Source organism: Vicia villosa, unplaced genomic scaffold (assembly GCF_029867415.1).
Source record: "Vicia villosa cultivar HV-30 ecotype Madison, WI unplaced genomic scaffold, Vvil1.0 ctg.000573F_1_1, whole genome shotgun sequence".
NCBI lineage: Eukaryota > Viridiplantae > Streptophyta > Magnoliopsida > Fabales > Fabaceae > Vicia > Vicia villosa.
Genome location: NW_026705262.1, coordinates 15,836 through 23,731, shown reverse-complemented (window position 1 = coordinate 23,731; position 7,896 = coordinate 15,836). Strand labels below are relative to the sequence as shown.

Sequence of the window (7,896 nt, the reverse complement as noted above, 5' to 3'; positions counted from 1 at the left end):
TCAGGGAGCTCAAGAATTCCAAGGTGAGCTTCCGGTAGGTACTAAACTTACGGAACAAGTGAGAACCAGTCCAACCAATTTGGTTTAGCAGGTGCAAAACGCTTTCTTCGATACCAAGTCGTACCATAGTTGGTTGGTGAGGGTAGCAAGTCAATTCCATTTGTCTTTCAGCCAGCTTATTAAATCTTGCTTCTTGTCCTCTACCACGGAACACAACTTCCATATTATCGACTTCTTGCATCTTAGTTAGTAGTTAAGAAAAACCTAGAAGTTGAAAATATTAAGATTAAGTTAGAACTAGGCTAGTGTCGATTTTAAAAATAAAAATGAAATAAAATTAAGTAACAATTTTTCTTTCTGAACGATTGTATGCCAAATACTCGTTCACAAGGAGGAGATTTAATACAACGAATTAACGAGATCGAACGTTTCATTAACGTCAAACGTCGAGCTCGCAATCTTCCTGAAGTAGCACCAATTCCTATTAATCAAGAATTGACTTTTACTGATCAAATCAATCAAATTATCCCGAAGTTAGAGATGGCTGCTATTCGTCCTCTTAGAGACTATGCCGCTCCTTCGCGCGCTGAACCGCACTCAAGTATCGCACCGCCTGCGATTGCGGCAAACAATTTCGAACTGAAACCTTCGCTGGTCCAAGCTGTTCAACAGAATCAATTCTCTGGAAGCCCTGTAGACGACCCTAACCTCCATTTATCTGTGTTCGTGCAATATGCTGACACTGTCAAAGCTAACAATGTTAGTCCCGAAGCTATTCGATTACGTCTCTTTCCTTTCTCCTTGAGAGATAGAGCCAGAGCGTGGCTTCAATCCCTGCCTTCTAATTCCATAACTACATGGGACGAATTGAAGAGAGTATTCTTAGCGAGATACTTTCCGCCTAGCAAAACTGCTATGCTTAGAGGTCAAATCAACGGATTTACCCAGAAAGATAACGAATCACTCTTCGAAGCTTGGGAACGTTACAAGGACATGCTTAGAATATGCCCTCATCATGGACTCGAACCATGGCTGATCATCCATACTTTCTATGGTGGTCTCTTATATAACACTAAAATGACTATAGATGCCGCTGCTGGCAGAGCATTAATGGACAAACCCCATGATGAAGCATACAAACTCATAGAAAACATGGCACAAAACCATTACCAATGGGGTGGAGAACGATCCGCTCTAGAGAAAACCCAAACCAAAGGAGGAATGTACGAAGTAAGTGGTATAGACCGCGTTAACGCTAAAGTAGACGCTTTAACTCAAAAGATCGAGAACTTAACCATCACTCCTTCAGCCACCGCTGCTGCTGTAACACCTAACTGCAAGATCTGTGGATTAACTGGACATGTAGTTGCCGAATGTCAACTCTTGACTGGAGTCCCATCTGATCAAGTAAACTATGCTCAAGGAAACCCTTATTCTAACACGTACAACCCTGGATGGAAAAACCACCCGAACTTTTCTTATAAGAACAACAATGCGTTGTACGCACCTGGACAAGCACCTGCTGTACCACCTGGCTACCAAAAAGCGCCTGTAGCTGCTCAAAATACCCCTAGGAAGTCGAATCTAGAAATCATGATGGAGAACTTCATAGCTTCCCAACAACAAACCAATAAAGACTTCCTGAACCAAAACATCCACAACAACGAGCAACTAAAACAACTATCGAACAAAGTAGATGCCTTAGCTACTCATAACAAAATGCTAGAAACTCAAATCTCACAAGTAGCCCAACAACAAGCACCTACTGCTGCCCCTGCTGGCACGTTTCCTGCTCAACCACAACCTAATCCTAAAGGACATGCGAACGCAATAACACTGCGAAGTGGAACGAATTACGATGGACCCATTGATCCTAGAACTCAAAACATACCCATGTCACAACAAGAGCCAAAGGAAACCCAAAAGACATCAACTGATGACCAAACTGCTAAGACTAAAGAGAACAATAACGAAGTGGAACCTGAAAAAGAGAAACCTTATGTTCCACCACCGCCTTATAAGCCACCAATTCCTTACCCTCAGAGATTAGCTAAATCAAAAACCGAAGCGCAATTTAAAAGATTTGTAGAACTTCTGAAACAATTAAACATAACCATACCGTTCACAGAAGCCATAACTGAAATGCCTTCGTACGCTAAATTCCTAAAAGAAATCTTATCAAACAAAAAGAAACTCGAGGATAACGAAACTGTAACGCTTGCCGCTGAATGTAGTGCTATCATCCAAAATAACATGCCTCCAAAACTGAAAGACCCTGGTAGTTTCTCTATACCCTGCGTAATAGGTAAAACCATTATAGAGAAGGCCTTGTGCGATTTAGGAGCTAGTGTTAGTTTGATGCCTCTTTCAACCTGTAAGAAACTAAATCTAGGTGAGCTTAAAGCAACGAGAATGTCTCTTCAACTAGCTGACCGTTCAGTAAAATACCCTGTAGGAATGTTAGAAAATATCCCTGTTCGTGTAGGTCAATTCTACATCCCAACTGACTTCATCCAAGAAGATTCTAACATCCAAGAAGATTCTATCCAAGAAGATTCTAACATCCCGATCATATTAGGAAGACCATTCTTAGCAACCGCTGGTGCAATTATAGATGTAAAGCGAGGAAAGCTTACTTTCGAAGTAGGAGAAGAGAAAATAGAATTTATCCTTTCCCAAATCCTAAAAGCACCTTCTATAATTGACACATGCTGTTCTGCTGACATAATCGACGAGTGTGTCAAAGAAATAAAATCCGAACCAAATAAGGAAACTGAGATCCTAAGAATTCCTATGCCGCCAATTCTTGAAGATGACAACTGGCGTGAGGAATATCAAGATGACCACCTGAGTGAATGCTTAGCTTTAACTCTCGATCCTATACCTGGACCTAAGAAACCTGCTATAGAGCTGAAAACACTTCCTACCGATCTTAGATACGAATTTCTAGACAAAGAACTAAACCGACCAGTTATAGTGAACGCCAACTTAGGACGAACCGAGACTGAAAAATTACTCAATGTCCTAAGAAAATACCCGACCGCTTTAGGATATAACATATCAGATCTGAAAGGTATAAGCCCTTCTCTGTGTATGCACCGCATTATGCTCGAAGACGATAGTAAAACCTCTAGGGAACATCAAAGGCAGATAAATCCTATTATGAGCGATGTGGTTAAAAAGGAAATCCAAAAACTGCTAGAAGCCGGAATAATATATCCTATATCCGATAGTAAATGGGTTAGCCCTGTTCACGTCGTACCAAAGAAAGGAGGAGTTACTGTAATCATTAACGCTAAAGGCGAATCTGTAGCACAACGTACCCAAACTGGATGGAGAATGTGCATTGACTATAGGAAGCTAAACAAAGCCATCCGAAAAGACCATTTCCCTTTACCTTTCATAGATCAAATGCTCGAACGCCTAGCTAAACACTCGGATTTCTGTTATCTGGATAGATACTCCGGATTTTTCCAAATTCCTATCCACCCTGACGACCAAGAGAAGACCACGTTTACCTGTCCTTATGGTACATTCGCTTATAGACGAATGCCTTTTGGACTATGCAATGCACCCGCGACCTTCCAAAGATGCATGATGGCAATATTTGCCGACTTCCTGGATGGAATAATGGAGGTCTTTATGGACGACTTCTCTGTCTATGGAGGAAGTTTCGAAACATGTTTAGAGAACCTTGAACTGGTACTTAAACGATGCGTAAGCGTAAACCTAGTCCTTAATTGGGAAAAATGCCATTTCATGGTTCGACAAGGAATTGTACTTGGACACATCGTATCCGATAGAGGGATCGAAGTAGATAAAGCTAAAATTGAAATTATCGAAAACCTTCAACCTCCCAAAACCGTTAGAGAAATAAGAAGTTTTCTGGGGCACGCTGGTTTTTACCGACGTTTCATTAAGGATTTCTCTAAAATTACAAAACCCTTAACTGAACTACTAATGAAAGACGCCGAATTCATTTTTACCGATAAATGCACTGAAGCATTACATACGCTTAAACGAGCATTAATCTCTGCGCCAATTATGCAACCTCCTGACTGGAATGAACCTTTCGAAATAATGTGTGACGCGAGTGATTATGCTGTAGGAGCCGTTCTAGGGCAAAGAAAAGATAAGAAACTACATGTCATATACTATGCGAGTAGAACCCTAGACGAAGCTCAAATGAATTATGCCACGACGGAAAAGGAATTATTAGCTGTCGTATTTGCACTAGACAAATTCCGTTCTTACCTGGTAGGAGCCAAAATAATCATATACACTGACCATGCCGCCATTAGGTACCTCCTAACCAAAAAGGACGCCAAACCAAGACTTTTGAGATGGATCTTGTTACTACAAAAGTTTGACCTGGAAATTAAAGATAAAAAGGGTACTGAAAATGTCGTAGCAGATCATCTCTCTCGATTGGAAAATCTAAAACCCGAACAAGTACCAATTGACGATGATTTCCCTTATGAAAGACTCATCGCTCAATTAGAAGCAAATGAATTCGAACCATACCATCCGAACGCTGAAACCAACAACTTAGCTGAAATAGCTTTAGCCCGCTCTGCCACACCTTGGTATGCAGACTTCGTAAACTACCTAGCTGCTGGTGTGCTTCCTCCTGATCTAAGTTACCAACAGAAGAAGAAATTCTTCCATGACCTAAAACATTATTATTGGGACGATCCACTCCTATTCAAAAGAGGCCCCGATGGAATCTTTAGACGTTGTGTACCCGAGGAAGAAATAAGAAGCATAATAACACACTGCCATTCTGCATCGTGTGGAAGACACCATAGCACATCTAGAACCTGCGCCAAAATCCTTCAATCTGGACTTTTCTGGCCCAACCTGTGGAAAGACGTTTATTTTGCTGTAATAAACTGTGATAGATGCCAACGAACTGGAAACATTTCGAGACGTGATGAAATTCCTCAAAAAGGCATTCTTGAAGTAGAAATATTTGACGTCTGGGGAATAGACTTTATGGGTCCGTTTCCATCGTCGTTTGGAAATCAATATATACTCGTAGCTGTCGATTACGTTTCAAAATGGATAGAGGCTATCGCTTCTCCTACAAACGATACACGAGTAGTTATCAAACTCTTCAAAAACGTCATTTTCCCTAGGTTCGGTGTGCCAAGATTGGTAATTAGCGATGGTGGTTCCCATTTCATCTCAAGAATACTTGAGAAACTCCTTCGAAAATATGGAGTAAATCATTGAATAGCTACACCATACCATCCACAAACAAGCGGACAAGTAGAAGTATCTAACCGCGAAATAAAACAAATATTGGAGAAAACTGTTGCTATATCTAGGAAAGATTGGTCAACCAAGCTAAATGAAGCTTTATGGGCTTATAGAACAGCTTTCAAAACTCCAATAGGAACTACCCCATTCAAACTCGTTTATGGAAAATCATGCCACCTACCGGTAGAGTTAGAACATAAAGCCTATTGGGCCATTAAGAACTTAAACCTAAACTACACTGCCGCTGGTGAGAAACGACTTCTGGACATAAACGAATTGGAAGAACTTAGACAAGACGCTTACGAAAACGCCAAAATCTATAAAGAGAGAACGAAAAAATGGCACGACAAGCGCATATCTAGGAAAAATTTTAGCATAGGCGATAAAGTACTTTTATTTAATTCTAGACTAAAATTATTTCCTGGTAAGTTACGATCTAGATGGTCTGGCCCTTTCGAAATAACTAACATATTTCCGAGTGGAGCGATAGAAATCAAAGGAGAAACCGTCAAACCTTTTGTCGTAAATGGGCAACGTCTTAAGTATTACCATCATCTCGAACACGATGAAAACATCGAAGTTTTTAAACTTGACGAACTGCCCGCTCTTTCGAAAAAATAGTTTTCTATTTTTAAAATCGTCGAGCTTACGACATAAAACAAAGCGCTTGGTGGGAGACAACCCACATTTATTTATTATTTTATTTTATTCTATTTTATTTTAATTTTATTTTTTTTAACCTTTTAATTTTCATTTAAATAATCTATTCTATTTTTAATTATTTTAATTTTAATCATTTTTACTTTTTTTTCATACATCTTATAATAATTATTATAATTATAACTACTATCTTAATTCGAGAAAATATTTCCTATTATAATTATATTTATTATTATAACTTGTTACTTAATTTTATTTCATTTTTATTTTTAAAATCGACACTAGCCTAGTTCTAACTTAATCTTAATATTTTCAACTTCTAGGTTTTTCTTAACTACTAACTAAGATGCAAGAAGTCGATAATATGGAAGTTGTGTTCCGTGGTAGAGGACAAGAAGCAAGATTTAATAAGCTGGCTGAAAGACAAATGGAATTGACTTGCTACCCTCACCAACCGACTATGGTACGACTTGGTATCGAAGAAAGCGTTTTGCACCTGCTAAACCAAATAGGTTGGACTGGTTCTCACTTGTTCCGTAAGTTTAGTACCTACCGGAAGCTCACTCTAGAATTCTTGAGCTCCCTGACCTATCTTCCTAACTGTGGACAAGGACTGAGAAAAGGAGTCATTCTCTTTAGACTCTTTGGTATGGAATTTAATTTTTGCATCCGAGATTTTGCTGAAATGCTAGAGCTACCTCATGGATCAGATGCATACACCAAAGTAGCTGAAGACAGTCTTGCCTACTGGGAGTTGGAAAAATACTGGGGCAAGATCACTGGAAACGACAACCCTGAAGAGAACGAATTCCAATCTGAGAACATCCATAACCCCGCTTTCAGATACTTCCATAAGATCATTGCTCACTACATTTTTGGAAAACCTGATAATATCACTGAAGTTTCTAGAGAAGAGTTATTCATCATGTTCTGCTCCTCTCAGAATCGCCTGGTCAATGCCATCGCATTCATGCTAACAAACTTCGAGCGCATCACGCAAGACGAAGTTTCACCTATTAGGATCGGCGGATTTGTCACTATGATTGCTAATGCCATAGGAATGAGAGTACCTTTGCTTAGATTGACACCTCTTGGTTCCCACAACTCTATGGACATTCAATTCTGCTTTAACCGAGGTATCATCGGTAACCTTGGACCTGATCAGTTTGATTTGCTCATTGATAACAAAGTATTGGATCAGTTCACTTTACCGAGTCCAAGGACGAGTGTGCACAACCCTGCTAACTGGCTTTACTATGGTCAGATTCCTGAGAGAGAACCCTCACCTGAAACCCCTCAAGCTTATGAACATTTTGATGAGGAAATGCACGTATCAGAATCTGAGCCTGACACTCCTCCTGGATACTATGACCCTAATCCTGAAGATGAACCCATTCCTGAGTATGAACCTCTTTCTGAAGATTCTGCAGATGATTACACTGTTGATATGACTGATGACGAGCTCGAGCAACAACAACCCGCTACATCCACCGCATCAGTAAATCAAAGAATGCCTAATCTGAACACGCACGAGCAAGCCATCACTGCACTGCAACAAGATGTACAACACGTGCGCAATGAGCTTCACACTTTGCAAATGCATTTCTTCGATTTCATCGACACCGTCAATGCTCAATTCGACGAAGTCTTCAAACACATTTATTCTAATGTGAATAATAATAGACGTGGCTAGATGTTACCGTTTAGATTATTAGATTTTATTTCTAGTTTTAGTAATTTCAAATTCCTAGTTTAGAATTTAATTTTCTGCACTTTTACATTCTGTTCCTGTTAACACTCAGTACCGGTTTAATTCTAAATGCAATATTCAATTTTCTACTGCTACTGTGTTATACTGCATTACTATTAACTGCCATATATTCCTGGTTACCATTATTTTTGCTGTTTATAGTATGAAAAAAATGACACTGTTCTGAAATTTTATTCCATACTTAATGTCATCTGTCAGAACCT

At 39.5% G+C, this 7,896-nt stretch overlaps 1 non-coding gene across 1 annotated transcript; it reads right to left on the bottom strand.

Moving 5' to 3' along the window:
* Positions 1–915: 915 nt before the first annotated feature.
* LOC131629516 (small nucleolar RNA R71) lies at positions 916–1,022 on the bottom strand. The gene has a single exon (XR_009292049.1). It is a non-coding gene; the product is annotated as a small nucleolar RNA R71 (small nucleolar RNA).
* Positions 1,023–7,896: the final 6,874 nt, after the last annotated feature.